The sequence below is a fragment of the Schistocerca serialis genome, chromosome 1, assembly GCF_023864345.2.
Source record: "Schistocerca serialis cubense isolate TAMUIC-IGC-003099 chromosome 1, iqSchSeri2.2, whole genome shotgun sequence".
Taxonomy (NCBI): Eukaryota; Metazoa; Arthropoda; class Insecta; order Orthoptera; family Acrididae; genus Schistocerca; species Schistocerca serialis.
The window spans coordinates 658,797,735-658,822,533 of NC_064638.1; positions in this window are offsets into that span (position 1 = coordinate 658,797,735).

A 24,799-nucleotide genomic window follows, 5' to 3' on the forward strand; every position below is an offset into this window, starting at 1 on the left:
ACACTGACAGAAAAGCATTCTGAAATTCTTCTACTGAATAACATTGTCTCACGATCGGTCTCATACGAGTTGCCGGTTCACCTTCCAAAAAACTGCAAAAAAATTCAAGTTTATGCGTAACGGGCCAAGTCGGTGGAAAGGCAAAGCTAAATTGTTGAATCCAATCCAGTGGGTGAATCTGAGTTCTGTCATTTTTAAACACTTTAAATTTTCTCACTGATAGAAAATGTTTGTAATCGAAATTGTCGTCTCTATATGATGGAACATGTTCATGATTGTATGAGAATCTATTGAACTGTGGTTGTTCTGAATCTAAGTCCCGTGCTCTCTGTAGATTACCCAAATTATGCGCACTGCGTGAGTCTGACAATTGTTTGCAAAGTGGCGTCTGCTGTGATATGTTATTAATTGAAATATTTTTCATCTCTGTTACTTCTTGCTGTAAACTTGACAATTTTCTATGCAATGTGTTATTAGATAAATCTATCTCATTGATTGTCTGTTGAAGATTTTGAAATTCAGGTGTTTGATTAAATGAAACCGGTGAGGTATCGTCTGATTTGCTGTCATTTGCTTTCAATAACGTCAATACGACTGGCCAATTCATCATATTTTTCAGTCAGTATTTTTACTTGATCATCGGTTTTAATGTCAGAGGCATTAATTTGTTTTTGTAATTTAAGTGTAGTTTCGTTCAGTTTTTTAACGTCGGTTTTGACGACATCGGAATCCTGTGTTAGTTCTAATTGTTTGAATCTGTCTGCCACTGTCTGAATATCCGCTGTGTGTGTATCTGTTTTTGATTTAAGATCAGAAATTTCATCACATAATTCGGCGTTCAACTGTTTGATGGTATTAATTTCGTCGGACACTGCAGCAATATTGTTGTCTACGTATGTTTTTGCCTTCGCAAACATTTTACATTTGTCTTCTTGTCTCTGAGCAGTGATTGTTTCCATGACTTGACGTTTTACTTTATTTTGATCCTGAATAAATTTGCAGAAACGCGTATCACTGTTTTGTATGTGGTGATTAAAGCGCTCGTCAATTTGAGTGTTCTGTTGTTCGAATTTCGCGTCTATCTTTGCGTCCATTGTGCGCGAAAGTTCTGCTGTCATTTCTTTAAATTCGTCGCGTAATTGTATAGCTTTTTCAGAGCATTGTTTAGCGACTGCGCTAATTTCCTCTTTAAGTGTTTCTGTTGTAGCTGTTTGCATTTCCCTTAATTCTTGAGCAACAGATCTAATTTCTTCGCTACTGTTCTTTGAACAAGCCTCAATTTCCTCGCGTAACTGTTCCTTAGTGTCATGACACTGCGCGGCAACGGCTCTAATTTGTTCACTAAGTTGCCTAGAATTGTTGTCTAATTTTTCATTTAACTGAATGGAATTGTTGTCTAATTTTTCATTTAACTGTTCGTTCTGTTCACTAAGTTGTTGTTTGAGATCTTCTTTAAGACTGTCTTGTTTTTCATTCTGTTGTTTGACCTGTTCACTAAGTTGTTTATTCGTTTGTAGCAACAATGCCATAATTTGATCCAAAGTAACATTGCCTACTCCATTCTCTGTACTGTTTGACGGTGTATTTGCAATTATCGCGTTTTGTGTGACCATTTGGTCATTCTGTAATTTACAAAAAGGTTTGCCAGTCGAATGTACATTGTCGGTCACTATTTCGGAATTAAGTGGATCCGTCGTACTTTCAGTACACTGTCCATTTTCATTAGAGAAATTTGTCTGTACATTATTTGAATTTTCCAAACCGGGTGTGTTAAGCTGGGCAGCGCTCATTACAATAGGGCGCCCCGCGTTATCAATTGTCATCAAATTAACAGAGGAGACAATTGAGTTCGTTTGTTCATCATTAGGATCTACATCATGATTGATGGTTGGAACGCACTGACTGTCAGTGAACGCAGGATTGTCATCATTACACTGCGTGTCACAAGTACTATCGGTGAAGTTCTTTAAATCGATAGTTTCATTCATAATACCTCGCGATACACTATTCATAGTCTTTCGCGGCATTTTTACAATAGTCACAATTTTTCACAAAAGAAATAAGCACAAATGCAAAAGGCAACAAACACAAATACAACAGAGCAACGAATTGCCGATGATCTGAGGAAAGAAAGTCACAAAATTAGTAAAAGCGTTGCGCCAAATCCTAATTATATTTAAGCAAATAAGAGCAAAATCTGACTACTTTTCAAAAGATTCTCAACGAAATACGATCCTGGACCGGGTGTCGCCAAGTGTAACCTCCCCACAAATATTTTTCAAAAGACAATATTTAAATTACAATGAAAATCGTGCTAAGTGTAACCTCCCCACAATTAAATCTTTTATGGACAATGACAATAAATGCGAAATAGCAATCTGAGCCATGTGTAAGCTCCCCACAAAAATGAAAGTCAATTCAATAAAAAATGAAATCTCAGTGACAATTCAAACGCAAATAGACCGAAATGTCGATCTTAGGCCCTGTTCTTACCTCAGTAAAATTGCATCTGCTCTTATTTTTCGCCATACCTTGGAGGAAATGCATCGCAAAAATTCTTTGAACTTAAGTTAATTTTTTCTTTAAGGAAATGCATGGGAAACTTTCTTTCAATAAAATGTTTGTTTCGTTAAAATGCTTGGTTTGAAAACAAAATTATTATTGGGGCGATTCTTGAACAAATTAATTACACTTAAGATGCATTACATTATCAGATGAGCGCAATGCTGCTTCATTACCTTATTTAAAAAATATACCTCGTCCTGAATCTTGACCAGAGGCCCATGTCGACGCCCGCCGACTCCTCACACACAACTCCGACTGTCTCTCGCGCGCTACTACATGCTCTCGCAACTCGACCGCAACTGCTACTGCCGACTCCCTACATGCAACTGAACTCTCGCACGGTCAAGCGCAGACTAGCAACGATAAATGACTCTCTGGTCAGAGATTCTGTCATGCCTCGCCATCGCTGTATTGAATACATACGCGTTTCAGTACTGAATATATATATTGTTCATAAAATGAATAAAACGTGCCATGTTTCACATACAAACGTATTTAAACGGACCGCGTGACCTCACTTAATCATAGATATATAAAAGACAAGGAAGATCACCTTTTATTCCTCAGTAGAACGAAAAACCAGTTCAAAGCTACCAATTTTTACCTTTTCTTCATTCGATGACTAGTTTCGGACAGAGACCCATTTTCAGGTCATCCTAACATACTCGAAAATGGGATTTCCGAAGATGTCAAAAATATGCAATGAACGTTTACAGTGCATACAGATTTTACTCTTGTTAACGATCGTGGTATTAATGAGTGGAAAAGCAAAAACATAATCAACCTGCAAGCTCAGATGACTGATAAGAAATTGGATATTTATTCCCAAGTATTCTAACAAAACTTTGAACTAGGACAAAGAATTAATATTACCTACGTTGAATACTGCTGTGAAGCATCTCGCGTAAATAAACCTGATGTTCCAAAAGCACAACTATGCGCAACAGCACATCAGACAGCCATCTCACTGGAATCCACTATGATGTGGCTTCAACTTGCCCATTTCTTTATTAAGACAAAGCGTCTATACTAAGCAGATCGGCATGTCCTTTCAGCACCAAGCAGAACAACAGAGTATGACGCTTTGTCCACTAACCACGTCACCCTCGTTAACCGATTCTGCCCTCCAAGAATTTCTATTGGTTGGTTCACATCAGAGTGTAAGTGACTGACATGGTATGTGCTGTGGCTGCACACTTCAGACATGGTAGCGCCTACAGAATCGGCATCCCACTTCACGTCCAACCATCACAGGACGCCTAAATCACAGGGTGTATATTCACCAGGAAAACCTACGTCGTCTGTGTTGCCAAAACAAAGACTTAATGGCGGCCACAACACTACACACCACACCACCAGATCTCCACCAACAGCCGCCGGGGTCCGCTATCTGTTCGCGGAGCCTGCAGAACAGCTTCACCAGAGGTCACAGCTATCCTATGCTATGCCAGGCACGTGATCGCAAATAGTTCCTCAGCCATGTTTTGAGCACTAATGGCATTCGACTGACGCCCCAGTATGTCGAGGCTATTCAGCAACTGCCACCCCCTAAGGATATCTCTCAGCTCAAGTCCATCCTGGGTCAACTCAATTACTTCCGCCATTTCATCCCACATTCCGCTGCCCTGGCTTAACCACTTCACTGTCTCCTCCATGTGAATGTTCTCTGGGACTGGTTGCTGGCTTGTGATAGGGCGTTCTGCTGTCTGAAGTCTTCCCTCCTGATGCAGGTTTGCCTTGTCCCTTATGACCCCACCAGACCTCTCACCTTGGCTGCCGAAGCGTCAGACTACAGTGTGGGGGCCTTCTTGTCTCACATCATCCACAGAGCCGAGCGCCCAGTGGCCTTCATCTCGAAAACGCTATCCACGGCTCAGCGTAAGTACAGCCAAATTGAGAATAACACCTTGGCCATCGTCTTTGGATCTAAGAAACCCCACAATTCCATCTATGACCGTCGTTTCACCTTGCACACACCAATCACAAGCCTCTGGTCTCGTTGTTTAACGCTACGGCCACCATCCCCACGAGGACAGCTCACCGCCTCCAGCGCTGGACATTGTTCCTCACAGAATATTCCTACGACATGCGTTTCCGGGCCAGGGCTCCCCATGCCCATGCGGATTTTCCACCTAGGTAATGCCGCTGCTGAGGCACTCGCTGATTTGCCACTGGATGCAAGCTAGCCAGATGATATGGCAGATGACCTGACCCTCCAAGTGCTGATGCACCACATTTAGCATTGGTGGTCATCAGACCATTGTCAGCTGCTGCAGCCAGAGGTCTGGGCATACTGGCACCTCCGCCAGGACCTATCTGTCAGAGATGAGATCCTTCTCATCTTGGATGATAATGATCGCTGTTGGGTGGTTCTACCACCCTCCCTCGACTATCGGGCCTTGGAGCTCCTGCACGTTGGTCACTGGGGGAGTGTCCTGACGAAACGGCTTGTCTGCCAGCATGTCTACTGGAGGGAGATGGATGCTGCCATCACCCGCATGGTGACCTCATGTCCCTCTTGTCAACAGCCCCAGTCAGTGCCCCCTTGTCACCTTTTCCTGTGGCCTCCTGCTCCTATGCCTTGGTCCCACGTGGGATTGGATTTCGCAGGCCCATTCCTCAGCTTCTCCTGGCTTATCCTTGTGGACTCCAGCAGTAGGTTTCCTTTCGTCTCCTGCATCTCCTCCACGACATCTACCCATACCATCCAAGCTCTTTCGCGCACATTTCCCACTGAGGGCCTTCCAGAGACGTTGGTGACTGACAATGGCCTTCAATTTACATCTGCTGCGTTACCTCCTTCTGCACCTCCCAGGAATTCCAGTTGATTCATACTGCTCCCTTTCATCGTACACCAAACAGATTAGATGAATGGTTTGTCTGGACATTCAAAGTACAAATGTCGAAACTGCATCCCCAACACTCCTTGGACTACGCCCTTATCATCTTTCTTTCCTCCTACCAATCCACTGTTTGGGATTGGTCATCCCCAGCTGAAAATATCCACAGATGTCCACATCGGTTTGCCTGTCTTTCCTGCTTCCATCTCCCAGTCCAGCTCCTCCATGTTCGACACGGTCCTGTTATTCTCTACAGGATCTGGTCTGGGCGCTGATGTTTACCCGACATCATCCCCAGTGGGTCCCGCCAGGGTCGTGTCGCTCATCGGCCGCACTGCGGCGGCAGTCACCCTCGACAACGGCACAGTGTGCTGGAAGCCCACCAATCATCTTGCCCCCTCCCCCCCCCTCCCGGTCTGGTCCACCGCCGCCTCCTCTGTCATCTCCAGGGCTGTGGGCCCTTGGGGATGACAGTGCACCTCTCCCTGCCCAACCGCTGTCTCCATCATCGCCGCTGGTGACATCTCAGGCGGACCATTCGGCAGCAGGCCCTAAGCCCATGGAGGTGGATCCTGCACCTGCAACCACACTCGGTCTCCTGTCGCCCACAGCTCCAGGGCCCGACATCGAGATGGGCCTTCCACTACCCCCTGAGGGGGGGGGGGGGTGAATGGGGGAGGTCTACTGTGGCCGCACACTTCGGACATCGTAGGGCCTACTGCATAAGCATCCCACTTACGTCCCACCATCACAGAATGCCTGAATCACAGGGTGTATATTCACCAGGAAAACCTACGTCTTCTGTGTTGTCAAAACACTTAACGGCGGCCACAACACAACACACCACACCACCAGATCTCCACCAACGGCCGCCGGGATCCGCTATCCGTTCGCGGAGCCTGCAGAACACCTTCACCAGAGGCCGCAGCTACCCTAGGAACTACTTTGCTACGCCAGGGACGTTATCGCAAATAGTTCCGGCAGACACATCCGCCAACGGGCTTTATAAGGCGACACACTGCCGGCAAAAGGCAGTTCGACGCAGCACTCGGAAGGATACAGAGCTGCCACCCCAGCAGCCACGGCCAGACGTCTTTTCTAACTGACCGATCTCTTGGTATAGTCGGCGAATCTCTTGACGTTGTAGAACTGTTTGTGTTCGCTCCCCTTGAAGAAACGGGTCTTTTTTTAGTATTATTATTATTTTTAATTTTGTGTTTGTGTCGATCCGCAGTTGGGATTGAGTCGGTTGTTCTTTTGGATATTGCATTATTGTTTCGTTTTGGTGAGTCCAACAAATTGTTTTCAGGCTTGTGTTTTCCACTTTTCTATTCTGCTAGCGCAGATACTTCAATATGCCTTGCAGTTTCCAACCAAATGTAACAGACGGATAAGACAGAAAAACGTTCATCAATGACATATGAATGGCGTAAAAGATGTCTAACAGCGGATGACTTCGAGTCTAGCTGTATTTCGTTGCCTTGTTTATTATCAAAGGAACCGGTGAACAATTCGATGACGTGCCTCTCTTCTATATAAGGAATTTCCAGTGCTAAAAAGCGTCTTGGATTCTGTGAAGTGTCTAACGAACAGGACACACTTAGCAACAGACACGTTATGCACAACGATGTTATGCTCAACAAGCTAGAGCTGTATCAATCTTTGACCTATGGTGCAAGGGCTCATTACACATCCATATCGAAGAGTTAACAGTGCGGCGGGTGTGCGGCGGCATACGGTATCACAATGTAATGTCTCTTGCAGCGGTCTCTCTGCGATATTTTCAGAAATTTTACAAATTATATAACTCAGTATATATCTCGAAATATCTCTTCTTATCTTACTGATTATCAATGCAAAGTAGTTTCAAGCCCAATTATTCCTTGGAGCGCCAATGTACTCCATGGAATAGCTTCTCTGCTATCTATGTTTTCTCTTATGAAAAAGAATAGGGACTTCTTGCCGATTAGTCGTGAAAGGAGGATGTATATGGATGTATTGTTGAGCTAGTCGCCATCTTGATGAGATTCTGTATGAGAAGGAATTTAATACATGAACTAAACTAAAGTAAGTGTGTTCGCGTATTATTTAACTGTTTATTATTGACAGTGTCTGCTTACTACGCTGTGTTGCACGGGATCAGTGGGGAACGTCTGATTTACATTGGACGAACCTGCCGTTTTGTATGCTCAAGATATCCAGTTACTTCAAATAAATAGGCTAACACGGTCTTACCAGCAGATCTCCGGTCTTCCCCATGTGATCACCGAAAGTTAATAATTATTACAAATGTTTCCAGGAGATCGACTGACAATTTTCGTCGCACCGAGACTTCGAAATTGCTTCACTGCCTTATGGAATTTAAGTTAAGCTCAATTTAATCGGGATAGAACAGTATTGAACTGTGTGAATGTGATAAGCCTGCTTTGTCAATGAAAATTCCCTTAATATACGCATGTTTTTACTATCCTGATCAGTGAAGCTAAATCAGGCCAGTGTGAGAGAGGTTTTTTTAAATTTTTAAAAATATTAAATTTGGCGACCGTGACAGGACACATTTTTGAGCATTACTTAAACATTGTGTGAATTTTATGTTGCATGTGCATGAGAGAAAAGAAGACGAGGCTTGTTCCAGAAGTCACAATTTCGCCACAACCTACGAGAATGTCGTTCATGCCAGACAATATACAATTATATTTTTGTAGATAGAAATTTAGAATAACTATTTAAATGTCTATCGGTTTGAATCAGATTCATTAAGTGAATGTTGAGTTGAACTTTAGACAGGAAGTGTTTATTATAAGTGAGTATTATGCAAAATTTAGGTCAGTGACACTATTAACTGAGATGCGAGTGACTTTATATATTTGTTGTTCGGTGTATTAATGGTTCTTATTAGAGCTGCTTATAAAATGGCAATGCAACAGCAGAGCGAATCACAACAGCCCTCAGCTGTTTCTGAGGTTAGTGAAACATTAGACGCTAGCTTAACTGAAGTAGTGCTTAGCGGCAGCATTAGTCAGGCCCCAGAACAAAGCTTAAGTGTTTCGATGTCATCTGAGCAGGACGAAATAAACCCATTGACTATAATCATGCAGCAGTTAACACTGTTAGCCAAAAATGTAACAGACTTAACTAAAGCGCAAATAGAGACTAAAAGGGAATTGAATGAACAATTAGCAGCCAATCAAGTGAAAGTCCAGGAGCAATTAGAAGCTAATCAAGTGGAATTAAATAATAAATTAGTAGAGAGTTTACAGAAACTTGATGATAAATTAAATAAAACTGCGGAAGAATTGAAAATTCAGAATGAAAAGACGGAATTAAAATTAGCTGCTCAAATTGAGCAAGTCACTCAGCAGTGTAATGAAAATGCGAAGAAGTTACGCCTAGAGCTAACTGAGTATGTTGCTACTAAGCTTGATACTATTAAAGAGCAGGTCGAGTCAATCCCACAGATAGTTCAAGCACAAGAACAGATGCAATGTTCTATGGCGGTAATTCCGGTATTAGTTGAAGTTCAAGATGAATTAAAGCAACAAGTAAATGAGATGTCAGCAGATATGCATAATTTGAGACAATCACAAGACAAGATCCCGAAGGACATCCAAAATTTGGATAAATCCATAAATAAAATAAAGGACAGACAAGACAAGGTTGATCATAAGGTAAACATTCTCGCGGGAAAATTCTCGCAGTTAAGTTTAGAAAGGCAAAGCATTTCTTCAGACAATATTGAACATACGGTCAGAGCAGCTATACAATTTATGACCGAGAGTGCTGAAGAAAATTTATGTAATAAAGGTTTTCGCGAAGGCAAAGAACAACTAGGCGAAGAACTTGAACAATGGAAAGAAAACTTTGAGATCTTTCAATCTATCTCGAGATTTGTGTTCCACGCAAGGAAATGAACCCATAACAAGATATATCAATGAAGCCACGTTATTTACCCGACCAAGTACAGACAGGGACATTAATTCACACGCTCGCTTTTGCAATCAACATCAATCACAAAACTATGAGGGTAGTCTATCTCGAGAAGATTTGTGTTCCACGCAAGAAAATAAACCCATAACAAGATCTATCAATGAAGCTACATTATTTACCCGACCAAGTACAGACGGGGACATTAATGCACACGTTCGTTTTTGCAATCAACATCAATCACAACACTACGAGGGTAGTCATAATGACTGTAATTGTAAAAGCAATACTGAGGAGAAAATGTTGAAACAACGTCAATTCCAGATCTACAACCCAGACAAGAAAAATGTTCATCCCGTAGTGTTTATAAGAAGTTTTAGGGGAGTAGTGCCAAAAAATTGGAGTGAGTGGCAAAAGGTTAGTTTCATGACCGGTTATATTCAGGGGTCAGGAGCTATATGGGCATCTGATATGAGATCAACTTGGGACACATATGAAGATTTTGAACGAGCATTTTTATCCAAATACTGGTCTGAAGGAGTACAAGAACGTTTAAGGCAGGAGGTATTATACCCGAAACCTTTTTCCTTTTCACGTGGGTCTTTAAAGAAATACTTTGAGAAATATATAAACAAATCGCGGTATTGGGATAAGCCTATGCCTCTACAAGACGTGATTGGCACATTAAAATCTCGACTTCCGGCCAGCATCAGAAATAGAATGCTATATATTAATCAGCATGACCTTCACTCTTTCATGACTACGCTTGACACTACAGATATGATCGAGGAAGATGAACATCGGCCAAGACAACCGGTTATGCAGAGGAGAGCGATTGAGGCGCCAAACGCAAACCGGAACGGAAACGGATTTAATAATTATTATACTAGGAATAGTCAGAGATTCAACGGAAACAATTACAACGGAAATGGAAATTTCAATAACAGTGCTGCGAGGGGCAGATTCAGAGACAATCGAACAGGTCGCAGATACAACCCAATGTTAGAAAATGTAAGAGATTACCAGAACCAGCAGTCTTCAAATAATAATAATGCGTACAGAAATTCTGACCCTCGATTTGAAGCAAATAACACAACCAGACATCAACAACAACCAGTCATAACAGAAGTAGTAGATGATTCAAGAGGAAATAATAGTCGACATTTAAACTGAAGAGGGCCGCTTTATGCTCCGTAAAGTCGGCCGTAAAGTCGCCTGACAAAATGCGTCAGCGCATTGTCAATGCATGTGCGAACATTACGGAATGCGAACTAAACGCTGTTGAGAGGTTGACGGACGTAATTTTGAGCATTTATTGCGTTAATGTGGTATTTACAGGTAATCACGCTGTAACAGCATGCGTTCTCATCTACATCTACATCTACATCTACATGGATACTCTGCAAATCACGTTTAAGTGCGTGGCAGAGGGCTCATCGAACCACCTTCACAATTCTCTATTGTTCCAATCTCGTATAGCGCGCGGAAAGAATGAACAACTATATCTTTCAGTACAAGCTCTGATTTCCCTTATTTTATCGTGGTGATGGTTCCGCCCTATGTAGGTCAGTGTCAACTAAATATTTTCGCAAGAGGAGGACTAAGTTGGTGATTGCAATTTTGGTGAGAGATTCCATCGCAACGAAAAGCGCCTTTCTTTTAATGATTACCAGCCCAAATTCTGTATCATTTCTGTGACACTCTCTCCCATATTTCGCGATAATACAAAACGTGCTGCCTTTCTTTGAACTTTTTCGATGTACTCCGTCAGTCCAACCTGTAAGGATCCCACACTGCGCAGCAGTATTCTAAAAGAGCACGGACAAGTGTAGTGTAGGCAGTCTCCTTAGTAGGTCTGTTACATTTTCTAAGTGTCCAGCCAATAAAACGCAGCCTTTGGTTAGCCTTCTCCACAACATTTTCTATGTGTTCTTTCCAATTGAAGTTGTTCGTAATTGTAATGCCTAGGTATTTAGTTGAATTTACGGCTTTTAGATTAGACTGATTTATTGTGTAACCGAAGTTTCACGAGTTCCTTTTAGCACTCGTGTGGATGACCTCACACTTTTCGTTATTTAGGGTCAACTGCCAATTTTCGCACCATTCAGATATTTTTTCTAAATCGTTTAGCAGTTTGTTTTGATCTTCTGATGAGTTTATTAGTCGATAAACGACAGAGTCATCTGCAAACATCCGAAGACGGCTGCTCAGATTGTCTCCCAAATCGTTTGTATAGATAAGGAACAGCAAACGGCATGTAACACTACCTTGGGGAACGCCAGAAATCACTTCTGTATTACTCGATGACTTTACGTCAATTACTACGAACTGTGACCTCTCTGACAGGAAATCACAAATCCAGTCACATAGCCGAGACGATATTCCATAAGCACGCAATTTTACTACGAGCCGCTTGTGTGGTACAGTGTCAAAAGCCTTCCGGAAATCCAGGAATACGGAATCGATCTGAAATCCCTTATCAATAGCACTCATCATTTCATGTGAATAAAGAGTTAGTTGCGTTTCACAGGAACGATGTTTTCTAAACCCATGTTGACTGTGTGTCAATAGACCGTTTCCTTCGAGGTAATTCATTATGTTCGAACACAATACAGGGTGTTCCATTTATCGTGACCAGGCCAAATATCTCACGAAATAAGCGTCAAACGAAAAAACTACAAAGTACGAAACTTGTCTAGCTTGAAGGGGAAACCAGATGGTGCTATGGTTGGCCCGCTAGATGCCGCTGCCATAGGTCAATCTGATATCAACTGCGTTTTTTTTAAGTAGGAACCCCCATTTTTATTACATATTCGTGTAGTACGTAAAGAAACTGGAATGTTTTAGTTGGACCACTTTTTTCGCTTTGTGATAGATGTCGCTGTAATAGTCACAAACATATGGCTCACAATTTTAGACGAACAGTTGGTAACAGGTAGGTTTTTTTTTTAATTAAAATACAGAACGTAGGTACGTTTGAACATTTTATTTCTGCTGTTCCAATGAGATACATGTACCTTTGTGAACTTATCATTCGGTAGTTAGGTTCTTAAATATTTGCGTAGTGCTAGACACAGTCCATGCGTCTTCGTCAGGGTCTACATTCGAGTTGTGCAGCACGTGCCGATAGTCCGTTTATCTGTATAGTTTAGTTTTCTACGGTCTTTGATATGGACTGGTACTGCGATTGTTGTGTGCGGATTCTAGCCGAGATGGTGACACTTCGCTCTCAGCTTCAGGCTGTGGTGGCTTCGGTTTCACAGCTTGAGGCTGCAGTGGATGGCAACCACTGTTGTGGGCCGGCCGTGGGTATCAAACGGACGTCCAGAGCGTCAGAGTCCTCCGATCGGTCCTCACCGGTGGCCAACCCAGTTACTGCTCGCACTGAGGCTGACCCCTCACCTGTGGTCGAGTGGGAGGTCGCCCCGGGGCGAAGCAGGCGGCGAAAGACTTCCCAGGCGGCCGCACGTAAGGCCTCCCCGGTTTGTCTGACAAACAGGTTCCAGGTGCTGTCTGTGGCTGACACTGTCGCTGAGCTGGATGCTGTCAGCTGTCCTGTTTCAGAGGAAACCACTCAGCCTGCAAGATCTGGGCAATCGCACAGGGAGGGACTATTGGTAGTTGGGAGCTCCAACGTTAGGCACGTTATGGGGCCCCTTGGCTGACAAGGAGGGTACGAAAACCAATGTGCACTCCGTGTGCATACCATGTAGAGTCATTCCAGATGTGGAAAGGGTCCTCCCGGATGCCCTGAAGAGCACAGGGTGCAGCCAACTGCAGGTGGTTGCTCACGTCGGTACCAATGATGTGTGTCGCTTTGGGTCAGAAGAGATTCTCTCTGGTTTCGAGCAACTAACAGAAGTGGTGAAGGCTGCCAGTCTTGCTTGCAAGATGAAAGCAGAGCTGACCATTTGCAGCATATTCGACAGGACCGACTGCGGACCTCTGGTACAGAGGCGAGTGGAGGGTCTGAATTAGAGGCTCAGACGGTTCAGCGACCGTGTAGGCTACAGATTCCTCGACTTGTGCCAGAGGGTGGTTGGGTTTCGGGTTCCGCTGAATAGGTCAGGTGTCCACTATAAGCAGGAGGCGGCTACACGGGTAGCAGGGGCCGTGTGACGTGGACTGGGCGGTTTTTTAGGTTAGAGGATCTCGGGAAAACACAAAATGGACTTCAGTCACAAAGGGTGCAGGCTGAACACAGGAAGAACATAGATACAGGAACCATTGGTATAACAGTTGTAAATTGTCGTAGCTGTGTTGGGAAAGTACCAGAGCTCCAAGCGCTAATAGAAAGCACTGATGCTCAAATCATTGTACGAACTGAAAGCTGGCTAAAGCCGGATATAAGCTCAGCCGACATTTTTGCGAAGAACCTAACGGTGTTCCGAAAAGGTAGGCTAAACACGGTTGGCGGTGGCATGTATGTTGCTGTTAGAAGTAGTTTAACTTGTCGCGAAATTGAAGTATATACTTCCTGTGAGTTAGTATGGCAGAATAAAATAATAATTGGATCCTTTTACCGACCTCCCAGTTCAGATGATGCAGTTGCTGAAAGGTTCAAAGAAAACTTGAGTTTGGTTTCAAACACGTACTCGACTCATACGATAATATTTGGTGGTGACTTTAATTTACCCTCGATATGTTGGCGAAAATACATGTTTAATTCCGGAGGTAGGCATAAAATATCATCCGAAATTGTGCTAAACGCACTCTCTGAAAATTATTTCCAGCAGTTAGTTCATGAGCCCACGCGAATAGTAAACGGTTGTGAAAGCACACTTGACTTCTTAGCAACAAATAATCCTGAGTTAATAACCGTCATCAAAAACGATATAGGGATTAGTGGACAAAGGGTTCTCGTAGCGAGACTGAATATTGTAATCTCCAAATCCTCGAAAAATAAGCGAAAAATATACCCATTCATAAAAGCAGATAAAAATTCACTTGACTCCTTCCTGAGAGACTATCTCCACTCATTCAAAATTAATAATATAAGTGTAGACCAGATGTGACTTAAATTCAAGGAAATAGTATCGGCAGCAATTGAGAGATTTATACGAAATAAAGTAACAAACAACGGAGCTAATCCTCCTTGGTACACAAAACGGGTTAGAACGCTGTTGCAAAAACAACGAAACTAACATGCCAAATTTTAACAGACGTAAAATCCCCAAGATTGGCGAGCCTTTACAGAAGCTTGAAATTTAGCGTGGACTTCAATGCGAGATGCTTACAACAGTTTCCACAACGAAACTTTGTCTCGAAACCTGGCAGAAAATCCAAAGAGATTCTGATCGTATGTGAAGTATGTTAGCGGCAAGAAACAATCAATGCCTTCTCTGCGCGATAGCAACGGAAATACTATCGAAGACAGTGCTGCCAAAGCACATTTACTAAACACAGCCTTCCGATATGCCTTCACAAAAGAAGACGAAGTAAATATTCCAGAATTCGAATCGAGAACAGCTGTCAACATGAGTAACGTAGAAGTAAATATCCTCGGAGTAGTGAATCAACTCAAACCACTTAATAAAAGCAAGACTTCTGGTCCAGACTGTATACCAATTAGGTTTCTTTCGGAGTATGCTGATGCATTAGCTCCATACTTAACAATCATATACAACCGCTCGCTCGAAGAAAGATCCGTACCCAAAGACTGGAAAGTTGCACATGTCACACCAATATTCAAGAAAGGTAGTAGGAGTAATTCACTAAATTACAGGCCCATATCGTTAACGTCGATATGCAGCAGGATTTTAGAAGATATATTGTGTTAGAACATTATCAATTACCTCGAAGGAAACGGTCTATTGACACACAGTCAACATGGGTTTAGAAAACATCGTTCCTGTGAAACGCAACTAACTCTTTATTCACATGAAGTGATGAGTGCTATTGATAAGGGATTTCAGATCGATTCCGTATTCCTGGATTTCCGGAAGGCTTTTGACACTGTACCACACAAGCGGCTCGTAGTAAAATTGCGTGCTTATGGAATATCGTCTCGGTTATGTGACTGGATTTGTGATTTCCTGTCAGAGAGGTCACAGTTCGTAGTAATTGACGTAAAGTCATCGAGTAATACAGAAGTGATTTCTGGCGTTCCCCAAGGTAGTGTTATAGGCCGTTTGCTGTTCCTTATCTATACAAACGATTTGGGAGACAATCTGAGCAGCCGTCTTCGGATGTTTGCAGATGACTCTGTCGTTTATCGACTAATAAACTCATCAGAAGATCAAAACAAACTGCTAAACGATTTAGAAAAAATATCTGAATGGTGCGAAAATTGGCAGTTGACCCTAAATAACGAAAAGTGTGAGGTCATCCACACGAGTGCTAAAAGGAACTCGTGAAACTTCGGTTACACAATAAATCAGTCTAATCTAAAAGCCGTAAATTCAACTAAATACCTAGGCATTACAATTACGAACAACTTCAATTGGAAAGAACACATAGAAAATGTTGTGGAGAAGGCTAACCAAAGGCTGCGTTTTATTGGCTGGACACTTAGAAAATGTAACAGACCTACTAAGGAGACTGCCTACACTACACTTGTCCGTGCTCTTTTAGAATACTGCTGCGCAGTGTGGGATCCTTACAGGTTGGACTGACGGAGTACATCGAAAAAGTTCAAAGAAAGGCAGCACGTTTTGTATTATCGCGAAATATGGGAGAGAGTGTCACAGAAATGATACAGAATTTGGGCTGGTAATCATTAAAAGAAAGGCGCTTTTCGTTGCGATGGAATCTCTCACCAAAATTGCAATCACCAACTTACTCCTCCTCTTGCGAAAATATTTAGTTGACACTGACCTACATAGGGCGGAACCATCACCACGATAAAATAAGGGAAATCAGAGCTTGTACTGAAAGATATAGTTGTTCATTCTTTCCGCGCGCTATACGAGATTGGAACAATAGAGAATTGTGAAGGTGGTTCGATGAACCCTCTGCCACGCACTTAAACGTGATTTGCAGAGTATCCATGTAGATGTAGATGTAGATGTAGATGAGAACGCATGCTGTTACAGCGTGATTACCTGTAAATACCACATTAACGCAATAAATGCTCAAAATTACGTCCGTCAACCTCTCAACAGCGTTTAGTTCGCATTCCGTAATGTTCGCACATGCATTGACAATGCGCTGACGCATTTTGTCAGGCGTTGTCAGTGGATCACCATAGCAAATATCTTTCAACTTTCCCCACAGAAAGAAATCCAGGGACGTCAGAACCGGTGAACGTGCGGGCTTCGACGACCAATCCACTTGTCATGAAATATGCTATTCAGTACCGCTTCAACCGCACGCGAGCTGTGTGCCGGACATCCATCATCTTGGAAGTACATCGCCATTCTGTTATGCACTGAAACATCTTCTAGTAACATCAGTAGAACATTACGTAGGAAATAAGCATACATTGCACCATTAGATTGCCATCGATAAAATTGGGTCCAATTATCCTTCCTCCAATAATGCCGCACCATACATTAACCCGCCAAGGTCACTGATGTTCTACTTATCGCAGCCATCGTGGATTTTCCGTTGCCCAATAGTGCACATTATGCCGGGTTACGTTATCGCTGTAGGTGAATGACGCTTCGTCGCTAAATAGAACGCGTGCAACAAATCTGTCATCGTCCCGTAATTTCTCTTGTGCCCAGTGGCAGAACTGTACACGACGTTCAAAGCCGTCGCCATGCAATTTCTGGTGCATAGAATTATGGTACGGTACAATCGATGTTGATGTAACCTTCTCAACACCGACGTTTTTGAGATTCCCGATTCTCGCCCAATTTGTCTGTTACTGACGTGTGGATTAGCCGCGACAGCAGCTAAAACACCTACTTGGGCACCATCATTTGTTGCAGGTCATGGCTGACGTTTCACATGTGGCTGAACACTTTCTGTTTCCTTAAATAGCGTAACTATCCGGCGAACGCCTAAGGGGAAATGGCTGCATGAATAATGCGAAGAAACCGAAAAGAAATTATTGTCGGAAGGACTGACTCGGCATATAGAAAAGCCAACACCACCTTCTTTGAAATTAAAAGCAAGGGCGGTAATGTTAAGAACATAGTGGGACTCGCATTGTTGAATGCAGAGGAGGGAGCGAATAGATGAAATGGTAGACTGAATGCCTCTATGAGGATGAGACATTCCAGATGACATGATAGAAGAACGACATAGGTCGATAGGGAAGAGACAGGGGTCCAGTATTAGAATTTAATAGAGCTTGGGAAGACTTAAGATCAAATAAAGCAGAAGGGAGAATTAACATTTCATCGGAATTTCTAAAATAATTGGAGGAAGTGGCAACAAAACTACTGTTGACTTTGGCGTGTAGAATGTATGAAACTCGCGATAACCATCGGACATTCGGAAAAACGTCATCCACACAAATGCGGAGACTGTAAGAGCCGATAAGTACGAGAATTATAGCACAATCAGCATAACAGCTCGTGCATCCAAGTTGCTGACACGAATAATATACAGAAGAAGAATGGAAAACTGAAGTCCTGTTGATCATTTTGGCTTTAGGAGAGGTAAAGGCACTAGAGAGACAATTCTGACGCTGCGATTGATAATGGAAGCGAGACAACAGAAAAATCGAAACTCGTCCGTAGGATTTGTCGACCTGGAAAAGGTGGTCAAAAATGTAAAATCATGCAATATGTTCAAAATTCTGAGAAAAATAGGGGTAAGTTGTAGGGAGAGCCGGGTAATACACAATATGTACAAGAGACAAGAGGGAATAACAACAGTTTACGACCAAAAACGTAGCACTCGGATTAAAAAGGTATAAGACACGGGTGTAGCCTTTCGTGCGTGCTGTTCAATCTATACATCGAAGAAGCAATGACGGGAATAAAAGAAGGGTTAAAGAGTGAGATTTAAAATTCAAGGTGAAATGATATTAATGATAAGATTCATTGATGATATTGCTACCACCAGTGAAAGTGAAGAATTACAGGATCTGTTGACTGGACTGAACAGTCTAATGAGCACATAATATGGATTGAGAGTAAACAGAAGAAAGACAGAAGTAATGGAAAGTAGAAGAAATGAGTATATCGAGAAACTTAATATAAGAATTGATTATCACGAAGTAGATGAAGTTAAGAAATTCTGCTACCTAGGGAGCAAAAAACCCATGACGAAAGGTGCAAGGAGGACATAAATAGCAGCACTGGCAAAAGTGGCATTCCTGGTCTAGAGAAGTCTACTAGTATCAAACTTAGGTCTTAATTTAAGGAAGAAATTTCTGAGAACACAGCGTTGTGTGGTAGTGAGAAACGGACTATGGAAAAATCGTACAGAAGAGAATCGAAGTGTTTGAAATGTGACGCTACAGAAGAATGTTTAATATTACATAGACTGATAAGATAAGGAATGAGGAGGTTCTCTGCCTAATCGGCGAAGAAAGAAATATATATAGAACATTGACAAGAAAAGGGGATAGGATGATAGGACATCTGTTAAGATATCAGGGAATAACTTCCATTGTACATAGCGTCCCCAGCGAAATAATAAGAAAAGACTTAAAAAAAACAGTATTTATAAAGAAGAGACATTTAAAAATTGAATAATATACATTTTTCTCATGTATCCGTATTATAATAATTTCTCTGTGAAAGTTTCGAGGGGAAAGAAATAAAATGATCTAAAGAGACGACAAGATACGCTCTTTTGTTAACTTTGTAGTCGTCTTCACTTCTTCTCTTGTCTTGGTTGCGTGTAGACGGACATTTTGCGAGTGCTGGCAAACGTAAGCATATTTGTACTAATTAATCAGGTAATATATTGATTTAATATCATTGTTCACTTTTAATTTGTAAGAGGTGATCCCGATTTCATGTCCGCCTTCCTTGAATTAACCTGCATTCGAGTAATTTACAATGCAACAATCGCAGCGGCCGATGCAGCCAACGACGCCATTACGTGGCGATGTTAACTTATAAAAATTAGCGGAAGCGAAAAACTCGCCCGCCATTAACATAATATACACTCCTGGAAATGGAAAAAAGAACACATTGACACCGGTGTGTCAGACCCACCATACTTGCTCCGGACACTGCGAGAGGGCTGTACAAGCAATGATCACACGCACGGCACAGCGGACACACCAGGAACCGCGGTGTTGGCCGTCGAATGGCGCTAGCTGCGCAGCATTTGTGCACCGCCGCCGTCAGTGTCAGCCAGTTTGCCGTGGCATACGGAGCTCCATCGCAGTCTTTAACACTGGTAGCATGCCGCGACAGCGTGGACGTGAACCGTATGTGCAGTTGACGGACTTTGAGCGAGGGCGTATAGTGGGCATGCGGGAGGCCGGGTGGACGTACCGCCGAATTGCTCAACACGTGGGGCGTGAGGTCTCCACAGTACATCGATGTTGTCGCCAGTGGTCGGCGGAAGGTGCACGTGCCCGTCGACCTGGGACCGGACCGCAGCGACGCACGGATGCACGCCAAGACCGTAGGATCCTACGCAGTGCCGTAGGGGACCGCACCGCCACTTCCCAGCAAATTAGGGACACTGTTGCTCCTGGGGTATCGGCGAGGACCATTCGCAACCGTCTCCATGAAGCTGGGCTACGGTCCCGCACACCGTTAGGCCGTCTTCCGCTCACGCCCCAACATCGTGCAGCCCGCCTCCAGTGGTGTCGCGACAGGCGTGAATGGAGGGACGAATGGAGACGTGTCGTCTTCAGCGATGAGAGTCGCTTCTGCCTTGGTGCCAATGATGATCGTATGCGTGTTTGGCGCCGTGCAGGTGAGCGCCACAATCAGGACTGCATACGACCGAGGCACACAGGGCCAACACCCGGCATCATGGTGTGGGTAGCGATCTCCTACACTGGCCGTACACCACTGGTGATCGTCGAGGGGACACTGAATAGTGCACGGTACATCCAAACTGTCATCGAACCCATCGTTCTACCATTCCTAGACCGGCAAGGGAACTTGCTGTTCCAACAGGACAATGCACGTCCGCATGTATCCCGTGCCACCCAACGTGCTCTAGAAGGTGTAAGTCAACTACCCTGGCCAGCAAGATCTCCAGATCTGTCCCCCATTGAGCATGTTTGGGACTGGATGAAGCGTCGTCTCACGCGGTCTGCACGTCCAGCACGAACGCTGGTCCAACTGAGGCGCCAGGTGGAAATGGCATGGCAAGCCGTTCCACAGGACTACATCCAGCATCTGTACGATCGTCTCCATGGGAGAATAGCAGCCTGCATTGCTGCGAAAGGTGGATATACACTGTACTAGTGCCGACATTGTGCATGCTCTGTTGCCTGTGTCTATGTGCCTGTGGTTCTGTCAGTGTGATCATGTGATGTATCTGACCCCAGGAATGTGTCAATAAAGTTTCCCCTTCCTGGGACAATGAATTCACGGTGTTCTTATTTCAATTTCCAGGAGTGTATATTTTTATCCACAGCCGCCCGACGTTGCAGAAATACGTAGCTTTGAGATTCTTATTTTCAGTACCACAGCCGAGAGCCAGAGCCAGGACTCCGACTACAATACAATGGTTAACGGAAGTAAGAAAAAATACTCTCGCGCGTGTGTGGGCCGCAATTATAATTAATAACTAAAGATTTTTTGCTTTAAAGTGAACTGACTAGCCGAGGAAATTAATATGAAAAGTTCATTCCATTGGTCAACTTATATGCTCATGTTGTAAGATTCAGCGAGTCTAACATTCATTAATGTAACAAATAATTTAAGATTAATATTGTTAAAAAGGAGAACTTCAGGAAAGCATTTAATCGTAAATCAAAATTGAATGAAATATCATTTTTATTAAGGCCCACCACGTAAGCCGGCAACAATCAAAATAATGATAATAATGTATTAAATTACGACGGCCGACGGACGCGAGATGTAGTAGAGGGTAAAAACTGTAGAGGAAGACAGAGTTTGAAAGACATCCAGCAAGTAATTGAGGGCGTAGATTGGAAATGCTACTTTGAGATGAAATGGCTGGCACAGGAGAGGATGTCGTGGCAGGCCGCTAGTACCAAGGCACCGTTATCGACTGTACAAATCACAGTTGCATGTGAAGCATTGTACCTTAAAGCAATCATTTACCTTATTGACGTTTATTGTATACACAGTAGATACCTTCATTTTAGACCACTCTAAAACTCTTATTAGTAAAAATATAGTGTTCTACGTAAGCGCATTGTTTTCGTGGCTCGTTTATGTGACGTCGCGTGTTCAACTGGTTTTTTGAGCTTAACTTTCTTCTTTTCATTTGCGGAAACTAGTGTACATGAACGTCAATCGAAATGACAGTCCCGGAGGAACGCTTTGGGAGGTCGCGGTCATTGGCGACTGTGTAGGGGCAGCGCTCTTGATTCGCAGCCGAGTGGGGCTGTCTGTCAAAGTCAGCGCGGCCGCCCGCCGCTGCAGCGGCTTAATTAGGTCGTTTTCTCTATTTCACAGTGCGCAGAGTACCACGCTGTCAGTTCCGCCCCTCGACTAAGATAAATCACCGCGAACGCGGGCGCAGCTATCTGGCAGCTGCAATCGTGAAGCTCACCCCGTGGGCTCCCAAACATTCCGGCACAATGACAGTACTTTTACTGTGCTGCACCCAGAAATGGGTACGTCCTCAAAGTCTGAAATGCCGAATATATATGTAATGCCCCTGAACATTATGTTTTTATTGTGATATGCATTTTCTAATTTTATTTCTGAGGTGTAATGTGCTACCCACTCAAATGTATGGAACTGTTCAATTAGTGTAGCCATTATTCACTACCCATAAGCATTACAGGTAATGGTCAAAATGCTGTTTTTTCCAAGCATGGTTTCAAGAATTGATTTCGCGATAGTTAATTAAACTAATAGAAACGTTGAAGAACAAAATCCAGATAGCTGCTGTAAAATGCTGTTGTTCATGGGTATACTGTTACCGTCCTTGAATGACAATTGAAATCGCCCGATGATGAAAAAATAGTATCTAGCTTGGATACAACTAGTTGGCACACGAGTAGCGGAACATGAACGCTATGTGCGATTAGTACAGCATAATAAATCGAGCACTGAGGAACAGCACTGTGACTGTGGACAGCCTATCTTCTTCCAGAAAGCCAGTGTGCTGTCTAAAGAGTCGTGCACGCGCCAACGCAAAATTCTAGAGGTGACTGAAATTATTAAACATCCTGACAACATAGACAAAGAGAACGGCTACAAACTTTCGCCGTCCTGGCTGCCAGCTGTACCTGTCCAAAGGGCCGCGAGCGGTCAGAGGGCAGAAGCTTCACCGGGCACTGATGCAACAGCCTAGACAGTCATAGAGGGACTCTCAGTTTATTTCCACACGCACCATGAAAAAACATGCCCACTAGTGACCAAGTGTTGATCTGCAGACCGTCGCGAATCACTGACTAGCTGGCTAACACAGGAATAGCTTCTTTCCTTAACTCTCCGTTTCGTCATGACTAGCCTATTATATTCTATGGCCAATAAAGATTGACGAATATGACATATTGACAGCGATCGTCTGCAATAAATATAGGTACCTTCCGTCCACCAAAATCTGTACTTCCCTGAGGAAAACAGTTGTAATACGGCACAAACATTGGTTCAAAAATGGCTCTGAGCACTATGGGACTTAACTTCTAAGGTCATCAGTCCCCTAGAACTTAGAACTACTTAAACATAACTAACCCAAGGACATCACATACATCCATGCCCGAGTCAGTATTCGAACCTGCGACCGTAGCGATCACGCGGTTCCAGACTGTAGCGCCTTGAACCGCTCGGCCACCCCGGCCGGCAAACATTGGTTTTACAGTTTATAATTAAAGTAGTTTATGCAATGACGAGATACAACACCCAGAAAAATTTTAATCATCAATTTGTTGCTTATTTTGCCGTCATCTCATTCGTAGTTGCATAAGAACAGAACATTGCGGGAAGCATAGCAGCACATTGATTCCCATCTTAATGGTAACCATCTTTCCTATCTTTGAGGACAAAGTGCTACCTCATTTGACGACGGTCACTACTATAATTGAGATCATTATGTGTGGAAAGCTAACTCATGTGGACAAACGTGGTGGAGTCAGTCGTAATCTTGGTGGAACCACTCCAAGATCCTCCTAACGTTATTATGGGTAAGTGGAAACAAAACTGACGACAGTCAGCATTAGCAGCGACGGCTGCTAAGATCAAATTCAAAATATTTCACTTTAAAAGCGTACATGTCAATCTAGTAAACCACTAATCTTCAGGGAGAATTCACAGAGCAACACGATGGTACTCATCCCTATGTCATATGTGTGACTATGGCGTCAGTTAAACATCAGAATGAAGGGATATGTAGTTAGCACATCTCTCTGCCGCCTGTTAGTTACTCATAGAACAGAATCCAGAGCCGCTACTTCTTCATAATTTACGCCACAGTTTTTCTCCAGAAGCTGTGAGCGCACTGCTCTAATCCTCCCATTAATGCTGCATAAGCAGCTCTTTGACGCTTTCGCTTTTACTAAACAAACGTGTGACGAAATGCGCTGCTCTTCTTTGGATCTCGTTAAATTGTTGATAAAATCTTCTCGGGTTGACAGCCGAGACAATGCGTCGTTCTCTGACAACGTCTGAGCAAGTTTCTTACTTGCCATCTTCAGGCGAAGTGTCGGGTTCTGACGCTACCGCTGAAAAAGACGAGCCTATCCATGGCTCGAGATGGTGCAGTTTGGACAAAATTTGTCATTCTTGCGTTTCCCGTGGGGGAGAGAGTATATCTAACCACTCTTGTTGATCTGTCCTTCCTGGTGGAGCCTGAAAAAGAGAAAGACACACTCTGATGGGGGGATTAGTAAAACTTAATCACTCAGCAGGTCAGGCCAACGCGTGGTTGGCCTGTGATGAGGTTGTTGGCCCAGCTCACGGATGAGCAGGTTGTGGAAGTGTCCCGCTTTCTCGTAGAACTTCTTGGTGATGGCGTGAAACCTGTCTCAGAGAGGCAAGATCCCGTTGTCCTCGTGGAGCTGGAGCGTCATCAGGGCGCGGTACTGTATCCGCTACAGAGTCACAATGTGAGCATCTGCGGCTTCCCCCAGACCACGGCCGCATACTCTAACAGTGGACGAACCAATGTTAGGTATAACGTGATGCCGTGTTGCAGTTGCAGTGACGACTGCGGGTTTAGCAGAGGATACAGGGCGCGAAGGCGCCGTATTGCTTTCCCTTTCACATCACGAATGTGATGCTTCCAGGTGAGCCTGCGGTGTAGGGTGACCCCTAGGTATTTCGCCGTCCCACTCCATGGGATAAGCTCTCCTAGGATCTCGACTGGCGTAAGCCCTGGCGGCAAAAGTCTTCGGGTGAAGACAACTGCCTGGTTCTTCGTGGCGTTGAATTTCAGCCGCCATTTTGTTGCCCATGAGCCCAAGGCGTCGCACCCACGTAGGAGGCGGTTTCTCAGCACTTGGGCGTTCATGCTGCGAG